The sequence below is a fragment of the Dromiciops gliroides genome, chromosome 1 (assembly GCF_019393635.1).
Source record: "Dromiciops gliroides isolate mDroGli1 chromosome 1, mDroGli1.pri, whole genome shotgun sequence".
Lineage (NCBI taxonomy): Eukaryota > Metazoa > Chordata > Mammalia > Microbiotheria > Microbiotheriidae > Dromiciops > Dromiciops gliroides.
In genome coordinates this window covers 763,089,269-763,098,944 of record NC_057861.1, presented here as the reverse complement: position 1 = coordinate 763,098,944, position 9,676 = coordinate 763,089,269, and the positions used below count along the sequence as shown (strand labels likewise).

Sequence of the window (9,676 nt, the reverse complement as noted above, 5' to 3'; positions counted from 1 at the left end):
CGGGAGGAGGTCCTTCTGCCCACTCTTTGGTCTCCCTGCCCCAACCTGGCTTTTCCAGCGAGAATAGCGTCCAACAAGCTCAGCGACTTTTCTGGAGGAGGGGGATGGGAAAGTCAGACTAAAGGGCAGGTTTGAGAAGCACAGGCGCACTCCATACCGTCCCCCCCCCCCACCTCCGCCCCGGGTCAGCCCTTGGTATTCCCTCTCAGCAGGGACTTCGAGGGAGCGTCCAGCAGTGACGTTTGTGTCCAAAGAGAAAAGCTGGCACTGTCTGGGGTGTCTACCGTGGCCTTGTCATGCTAGTAGAGACTCAAGTCCTCTGAATCTTGCCTGGAAGACTGGGGAGCGGTGGTGGAAGCTCCCCTCCCCCATCTCTCAGACACCCCTCCCCCCCCATTCCCCTGTATTTTAAAAAAGAAAACCGCGACTCTCAGGAGATATCCTGTCCCCAAAAAGGCTTTAAAGAAAATGTTAACGTTGCGATGTTGTTTAGTGATCGATGAGACGGAACGGAAACCTTAAGAGACAAGATCTCGCCTTCAGGTAAAGATGACCTTGGCATAATAATGGCATTGATTTGTCGTGGAGGGGACGGACTACTCCCGTTCCGAAAAGTCAACCAACAAGCACCTACTGTGTGCTTAGCGCTGGTGTCCAGAGCTAGGCAAAAGGCGGTCCCTGACCTGGAGTAATTAACTCCCAGACTAAGGCTCATTCATTACGCGGCACTGGGGTGAGAGGCAGCTTAACCTGGGGAAGCTGACTGCCTCTCTGCGCAGGTTCCTTAGTGGATGAATTCATGGTTAATTAGGCCACGCAGCCCTGTGCCGGCGCTGGGGATGGCCTGAGGGTGAGACTGGACAGGGGCTTTGGCAGCGCCGAGCTGGCAGTCTCGGCCATGCTCTGTAAGGGACGTTCCGGGACCCAGGCGGGGAGACTGGCGGGGCACCGCCTGGTTTGACTAGGCGAGGGATGTGAAGGGGCAGAGGGAGGAGCGGTGGGACGGGCCATCTCATCTCGGTGGGCCAGGCAGAGGTCCTCCAAGACCCGGGGGGTGACTGGGGAGCCGGCTGAGGATTTGGTGCTTTCTCGGGGCAGGCGTCCGGAGCGGGAGCCGAGCCTCCGGAGGGAGCTCTGCTCCACCGGCTCGTCTCACTTCCTGCTACACATACGGGACACATCACACACACAAAGGAACAGAGAAAGTGGTTCTTGAGATGATGAAGTCCTGGGCAACAGATGCTGAGGGACATGGGTGGTGTTTTCACCCCTGCTTCTGACTGCAGGCAGGGAAATCAGAGGAGAAAGATAGATCTGGAAAGAGAAAAGGTGGAATTGTTTTACTACTGAGATATGTTAGGGGCAAGGGGAGATTCAGAAGAGTGATTAGAATCCCACTTAGGTAGATGGGAGTATGACAACAGATATTGGGGCTCCGCAGATGGGGAATTCTCAGCTTGATTCCCAGGAGAGTGATTCTTGGATCCGCCATGACCAACACAAAATGGCAAATGACTGAAACCCAAGGTAGTGAGGAAAGGGTGATAACCCCCTGAACACTTATCTTGCTCTGCTGCATGGATTCATTTGGCCACGTCAGTCAACCAGCATTCCTTAAGCACCTACTGTGTGCCCAGCACTATGCTAAGTGCAGTGTGAATGAATCACATTCCAGGTCGAGGAAAGAATTGTCAGAAATGATTGATTGCCTAGTGGCTGCCCGTGATGGGTGAAGCATATGGACAAGAGAAGTCCCGTGAGATTGGCTAAGCACTAGTTACTGCAATTGTCAGGAAAGCTCTATAGGCCAGTGAGCTTGGCCTCTGCCCCTGCCCTGTCTTAGACCACGTTATTCCAGGGACTGTGGGGAAGGCCAATAGAAGCTCTGACTTTTTGTTTGCCCCCACCTGCCCGCCTCACACCAGGTGAGCAAAATGTGATTAGACAGGAAGGTGGCCAGCTCAGTGTTGGTATGGCGAGTTCCAAGTGGCAATAGGATGTTCGGTGGAGCTAAACATGAATCTTTTCTGGGGTCCTGTAGGTGAGAGAGAGGAGGGGGAGAGGGAAGGAGGAAGAGAGGGAAAGAGAAGAGGGGAGGGGAGGGGGGAGAGAAGGGAAGAAGAGAGAGAGAGAAGAGGAGAGGAGAGAGAAAGAGGGAGAGGGAGGGAGAGATAGAAAAAGAGGAGAGACAGAAAGAGGTGGGAGAAGGGGAGAGAGAGAGAGAGAGAGAGAGAGAGAGAGAGAGAGAGAGAGAGAGAGAGAGAGAGGAAGAGGGAGGATGAGAGAAGAGGAGAGAAGAGATGGTGAGATAGAAAAATAAACCCTTTACTTTAGTCCTTCTTAGTACCTGTGCAAGCCCATCTTCAGGAAGGGAGCGAAGGCCTGCTGAGTTCCTCTCCAAGCCAGAGAACTAAACACAAAATTGCTTTTTCTCACCCCGCCCCCGCATGCCCCTTGGTTTTCTATGGAGGCCCACCACCCAAAGGTACCCTGACAGCAGGGGGTGTGGAGATGTGGTCAGTGCCCCTTCCCCTAGCCCCATCTACTTCAACATTTGTTTCTTCTCCCTTTATACCTCACAGTGAGCTGTGGAAAGACCCTCCCCCAGCAGCTCTCGGTGGAAAGGAGGGTGGCACCCTTTGGTGCTGCCATTTATGGCCTGTGCCCTGCCAGCTTTGTGTCTGTTCTAGTTAGGACAGGTTGGCCTCCTGTAGTTTGTTGGGCCTTCTAGGAGGAATTTTCTTTCCCTCTAGGCTAGATCCTGGTCTGAGAAGCTCCCAGGCCCTGTAGAGGTTGTCTTGGTGCGTCCCAAGGTCCATAGGAGGCAGGTCCTTGGCTCTGGGAGGAGGGTGCTAGCACCTTCAGAGAAGTCCTGCTTCTTTCATTCTCCCCAGGGCGGGTGAATGCCCAGGGAGCACAGCTCCAGCTTCTCAGTGTCTTTTGGAGGGCTCCAGCTGGAAACCCCTGAATTCTCCTTATCCAACCTTCTTTTTTCCATCTGCTCCCCAAGGAAAGGACAAAGAACTCAGCTCAGTGCTCTGTTGGGTTATGTGCAGGGGCCCCACCATCTCTGACACCTAGTGGGTGAGCCCATCAGCAAAGAAATGAGGTCAAAGGATGCTCCCTGTTCTCTGAGCTCAGGGCAAGGGTTCAGTCCCTGCAGCTCTGTGGGGCAGGGTGGGGGCTGAGCAGAATTAATTAAGCAGATGTGATCCTTGCCCACCCCTCAGGGCCTTCCAGCCTAAATTCAGCAGTCCCGAGTGGGCCACCCTCCTTATTCCTGGGAGCTGTCTCAGACTCAGGCCAGGAGCAGGCCTTCCAGACCAAGGGCCCTCTAACTGCTACTGGGGGCAGCTGGGCAGGTGGGAATGTTCGCAAAGCTGGGCCCAGGTGTCTCCTCCTGGGGCAGGGAGGTACTTACCTGTGCTCCTCACTGTCTGATGCGAATAGGGCAGGCCGGGGCCACCTCATTCAGTTCGAGCCTTACTGAGGCAGAGAGGCGAAGACAGTGAGTCCACACACACTGGACCCGTCGAGGAATTGTGCTGAAGGCCCTCTGAGTATGGGAGTGAGTGGCCCAGAAACCTCAGAGCTCCAGGGGAGGCCAAGGCAGGCAGTGGGGTGGGGGAGAGCTCCTACTTGCCCCTTTCCTCATCCCCTTCAGGGAACTGTTCCCAGGTGCCCCTGCCCTGCGGGGATGGTCTGGGCAGGGTCCACACCAGCTGCAGCAGCCCAGAGCCCAGCTCATCCCTGCCGCTCCCTATTTCCATGGTTTCCTTCACAGGTAAGTCTGGTTTCTCTTCCAGCCAGTGGCTGGGACTGATGGGGGAGCCAAGGCCAGAGCAGGCCCATCATTAGGGCTGACCCATAGTCGGAGGGGGCACTTAGGGGGCTGTCTGGCCCTGAATCAGCATGGGGAAGCATCTGGAGCAGAATGTCCTACAGAGAGAGTGTCCTGCTGACTGAGTACAAGGCAAGATTGCCATCTGTCTGCAGGCTCTGGGTGGTCATTAGAGCAGAGCTGGGCAAGGCCCCTGCTAGAGGACTGTCAGGTGTACCTGCCTGCCTTAGGAAGGCGATTCTCCCTTCCCCAGCCCATCTGAAGCTTTGCAGCAGCCGCAGGTGGGAGGGGGAGAGGCGCCCAGAGTCAGGGCAGGGCAGCTGGGAAGGGGAGAGAGGGTGGGAGAGACAGGGGAGAGCAAGGAGAGGGGACAGAACCAGTATTGGCAGGTGCTGGGGATCTGGACAGGGGATAGGGAGGATGGAGGCATGACAAGAGAGAAGGCTGGAGAGAAGAAAGGAGGGAAGGAGAAGAGAGGGGGTGAGGAGAGGAGAGGAGGAGAGGGGGGAGGAGACAGAAGGGGAAGACAGGAGAGAAGAAGGGTGGAGAGGAGAAAGGAATGAAGGGGATCGGAGTGGAGGAGAGAAGAGAGGGGAGGAGACCGGAGAGGAGGGAGGAGAGAGGAGGAGTGAAGCTCAGATGCTCATTGTAGCAGCTTCTGCTTTCTGGGCTGGGCTGCACCTCCCCTTTCCTCCTGAAAGCCGAGGGTCTCTTCCTTCATCCAGGTCTCAGGGCTCTTTCTGGCCACAAAGCTCATGCATGGTCTGTTTTCTTTCTCAGCCTGCCAGAGCTTCCCTCCCACCCCCCATCTTTCAGCACCCCATTTCCTGCCCCTGGAGGGGAGGCTGCAGGCCTCTTGGGGGCCCCTCCCCAGTCCTTTCTTCCTCAGACTCCTCCCTCCCCCTTTCTCATGACTTCCTGACTGGAGGAGCCCACCTGCTCCTCTCTTTCTTTGTTCTCCTTGTCACTTCTTTCAAAGCCTCCTTGCATTCTGCACAGTCTCAGGATAGGACCAGCTAGTCTGCAGGGCGGGAGGGGGGGGGGCCGGGGAAGATAGTGTGAATGGTCTGTGTGTGTGTGAGTGTGTGAGTGAGTGTAGGTGAATGAGTGTGAGCATAGGTAAGTGTGTCTGTGTTAGTGTGAGTGAGTGTAGGTGAATGTGTGTGTGAGTATAGGTAAGTGTGTCTGTGTTAGTGTGAGTGTAGGTGAATGAGTGTGTGAGCATAGGTAAGTGTGTCTGTGTTAGTGTGAGTGAGTGTAGGTGAATGAGTGTGTGAGCATAGGTAAGTGTGTCTGTGTTAGTGTGAGTGAGTGTAGGTGAATGAGTGTGTGAGCATAGGTGAGTGTGTCTGTGTTAGTGTGAGTGAGTGTAGGTGAATGAGTGTGTGAGCATAGGTGAGTGTGTCTGTGTTAGTGTGAGTGAGTGTAGGTGAATGAGTGTGTGAGCATAGGTGAGTGTGTCTGTGTTAGTGTGAGTGAGTGTAGGTGAATGAGTGTGTGAGCATAGGTAAGTGTGTCTGTGTTAGTGTGAGTGAGTGTGTATCCATTTTTCCTCCCTAACACATCAGGGAGTGAAAAGCCTCCTAGATTTCTACCACCTCACGCCAAGCCCTCAGAGCGGGGAGACCTCGGGCCAGCCTGGCTTTCATTCGCCTTCGCTTTCACTTCAAATGAAGACAAAGCTTTCCTTCGGGAGCTCTCCCCAAGCTCCCCAGAGGCAGGTGGGGGGGGGAGTAGTGGCAGCAGACTCCTCCCACCACTAACCTCCCCCACGCCTGCTTCCTCATCTAAGGCAGGTCTAACATGAAAGAACCACTGGGGGGGGGGGCAGGGGCCTGAGTTCAGTCCTGGGGGAGCCCGGCTTCTGATGAATGGGAGCAGCATCAGGCTCCCTTTTTTCACCCTGGAGCCCCGGGACAGATTACTTATAGTGAAGGTTATGGTTTCCCCAAAAAGAGGGAACAGAAAAGGTCCTCAATGTATGATGTAAACTGGGCGTGGGATGGGGAGCTTATTGCTATGCACACCAGGAAGGAGAGCGAACTTAAAACAGGATTCAGCCGCTTAGCTTGGCATTACTGTGACAATTGCTACAAGCTCGCGGGACCGCCCACCAGGCACCAGACATTTCTCCTGGGCTCGGCACTGTACAAGCACGTCGGCACAGGTTTGCTGGTCAAGGGCCGGGCCTGGGCCCCTACTTGCTGGTCGCTGTCCTCCACCAAGAGCATTGGGGTGGTTGCTGGGGACCCCGCCCTTGTCGCCATTGGGGTCTCAGACTTTAGGGTCTCTCCAGTTCACAAAGTTACCTCCAAGCCTGGACACGTCCATCTTGGGCAATCTCATGCTCTCCAGAGATCAAGAGAGAACAAACACAAGAGTGGAAGGGCAGCCAGAAGCCCAGCCTGGCTAGTCCAGCTCTCCCACGACAGTCGCCAGGTGGGAGAGGTCATCGGGATGCTGGGGTGGGGGCAGGGGCCAGGCCTGCTCCGGCCCTCAATGGAAGGCTGTGCGTGCCTGGTGCCTCCTGGGTAGTTAAGGGAAGAGATCTTTGCAGAAGCCGTTTCTGAAGCGGCCCCCACCCCTGTTACAAAGCACTTGGGCCAGATATTCCTAAGGCTTCTTCCAGCATTCAAAGTCTGGGACTCTGTTGGGGGAAGCTTTGCCACAAAATAGTGAGACTGGTTTAAAACAACAAAGCACTTGAGGTTCATTTGGATGCCTGTAGCCCCTTCCCAGGGCTAGCCTGGGGTAGTATCAAGGACTCGGGGATCATCCTTAGCAGTTTCTGAGCAATCCCCTTCAGGGCCTGGTTTTCAGAGCCATGAGCTAGTCAGCAAGAAGCTCCTCCCTCAGTCACACCTGACTGTTTTTCACCCCAAAGATGTGTCTTCTCCCTCCTGCTCACTGGCCTTATTCATGGCCCCTGGAAATGACAAAGGACAAGGGAAGGCCCCCTCCAACCTGGGCCGGTCTAGGAATAGATGAGGGCAGCCGCCAAAAATTCAGTCAGACTGGGAAGTGGCCTCTGTTGAGGGCTGTCCCAGCATGGGGAGGGAGGGTGGCATTGGTTGTGTCCATCCTCACATGAACGATAGCACCTTTGGATGGTGTCTGACTTTGGGGGGTACTATGGACTATGGTGGCAGCATCCTTGTGAGGAATGGGTCACCTCCAGTTGGAGGTGGTGTGGCTCAGTAGGGAGTGTTGGCCTAACCAGTCGAGTGTCCCTGGGCAAGTCACAAGTCTTTGAGCACTGAAGGTGGCACATTGCCCTCACAGGGTTGTGTGGGGCTTCAATGAGACGGTGCATGTAGATGGCTCAGGGGCAGGCACAGGGTCCTGGCTCAGAGGACACGTCCACCTTCCTCTGCAAGGGACTCTGAGTCACTCAGAGGACCTTGGACTGGCCGCTGACATTCCGGCCTGAGACCCAGTCCTGGGCATGACTGGGGCCACGCAGAGGGCCTGGGAAGCTCTGGCACCACATGTCCAGCCCAGAGGAAGGTGCTTGGCCTGCTCCTGCTCTGGCCCCAGTCCCAGGGCAGGTCAGGGTTAGGTTTAGTGCCAGCCCTGAAATGCCAAGTGACCCGAGAGGCTTGGGAAGGTCCTCATGTAATTATGGGCCATCCACATGTCAGAACCTCCCTGTGGGAGTCTGGGGGCCCCTGGGCTTCAGCGGGTGGTCATTTAGGCCACTAAAACAGACAGACTCGGGAGCCTCTCTCTAGGACACCTTTTGGGTGTGTCCTGGGTGGTCTGGGAAGCCTCAGGACACCTCACCTTCCTGTTTTGCTTCCTCCATTCTACTGAAAGGAAAGGCCAATTTCATATGGACGTTAGTGAGAGAAGGATTTTGTTTTTGTTCCCATCCACATCCAAGGACCCTGACATCTCTCAAGGGGTCTCCTGCTCCCAAGACGTGGTTTGGTCCCAGCCACGCCCGTCCTTTCTCTGAGCTCTTCTTCCTCACACATTTTTATTGTCTGCTATTTTTCCAGCACAGAGAAGCCTTTTTTTCCCCTCCATTAGGTGACACTGTTTGGCAGGGTTGGCTCATGCACTCATTTCCTACTTAGAAATGTCGGAAGTGGGGGTGCAGAATCTTTTAACAGGCCAGTGGAATTTTTTCCTCCTCAAACTTTCTTTAGCTGGCATAAAGATCTAATTAACACACGAACATACCCTCACATGCCCTCACACACTCTCACCCATACGGACACATACACACCAGTACACATACCCATACAATGCTCATGCACATACATACAAACATATCCACTTACAAACCCTTACACATACACAGACACACACATGCTCACAACACATTTGCATAATGCGATCTCTGTCTGTGTCTGTCTGTCTGTCTTTCTCTTTTTCTCACATGCGAACGCGAGCACACACACACACACACACACACACACACACACACACACACTCACACACTCACACCGAACCTCCAACAACAACACTCCCAGGAGCCTAGGAAAGTAGGTTATGCTTCTCCTGTGAAGCTGCTCCCTCCCTCCCTCCTTCCGTTCTTCCCCCCTCCCCGTTCCCATCCCCTCGGCTGCGGGGGCAGCAGCAGCAAACATCTCCCACGTCTCCCGCGGTCTCCAAGTGTAGAAATGTCAGCAAAAGTCTGGAATCGAAATTGGTGAGTTAATTTCTGGGCTCAGTCTGACTAAAGCTCAGGAAATTAAATGAAGGCAGGAGATTTAAAATGCTTCTTCCAGCAGCGCTGGTGCTCAAGTCTGAGCTCCCAAGCAAAATTCCAGAAAGGCTCTTCTCCTTTTATTAACTGCGGAATAAATTGCTCTCACATCCTTCCCCGTAACCTTGCTCCAGAATCAGCAGCCGCCGCAGTAGAGACGACAAAGCCCACTAGCCCAGGGTGGGGGAGCTTCGGGCTGTCCTGTGGCATGAGAAAAGGGAGGCAGCTCACAGCGACCCCACCCCAGCTGAGGCTTGACCTCGCTCTCCATTGCTTTAGGGCTTTGTCCGTGCAGGTGTTGCTTTCTGCTGTTCTCTGCCAAGTCCAGACTCATCTCGACCACGTTGTCTCAGGTCTGGGTCCTGCCTTTTAGGAAGGATATACACGCAGGAGTGTGGCGAGCACAGTGGGGTCTGGATAAGTGGATTATCCTGTCTAGGCCCCACAATGTCCCCTGGCAGGGAAGTGCTAGCATGGTGCCTACTTGACAGGTGAGGGAGCTGAGGCAGACTGTGCAGCGACTGGGCCAGTAGTGGAGGTCAAAGACAGGACCTAAACCTTGGGATTCCTGACTCAGGTCTGGTGCTCTGTGCCCTGTGGAGCCAACTGGGCATCTTTGGTCTGGACGTGAGAGGCTCAGGAGCTCAGGAGGGATGTGATGGTTCTCTCCCAGCATCTGAAGGTCTGTCCTGGTAGAGGGGATTGGACTGACTCTCCCAGGCGGGAGTGAGGGCGGGGTGAGGAAGCCAAATGGGAGCTGACCATGGTAGATTCACAAAAGCTGCGTACAAGTGCTTTCCTACACGACTTCACCAGAACCTTGGGGTGCCTGTGAGTGCAGAAGGGGGTCCCAGAGGGGGAGTTTATCTGTGGGGAGATCTCATGGTGTGGGGACTCATCTTCCATGTCTAGTCTGGGGAGCTGTCTGGGGCCCTAGGATGTTGGGGGGTCAGTCTAGGAGAGGAGGCTGGAGGACCACTCATGAAGGCTGTTAAGGGGGGTGGGATTCTAGCCTAGGAGAGGCTGGACCAGCCCCCACTAGACTGTGAGCTCCTTGAGGCAGAGACTGGCTTTGCTTTTCCATATATCCCCAGATTTGGTGAAGCCCCCGGTAGACAGGA

At 54.8% G+C, this 9,676-nt stretch overlaps 1 protein-coding gene across 1 annotated transcript in view; it reads left to right on the top strand.

Moving 5' to 3' along the window:
* The first annotated feature begins 210 nt into the window (after positions 1–210).
* Positions 211–9,676, top strand: part of TAPBPL (TAP binding protein like) — a 30,576-nt gene continuing 21,110 nt past the window's right edge. The window contains exon 1 of the mRNA XM_043979462.1: positions 211–543. The gene's annotated coding sequence lies outside the window, so the exon portion shown is untranslated. The remainder of the gene's footprint in view (positions 544–9,676) is intronic.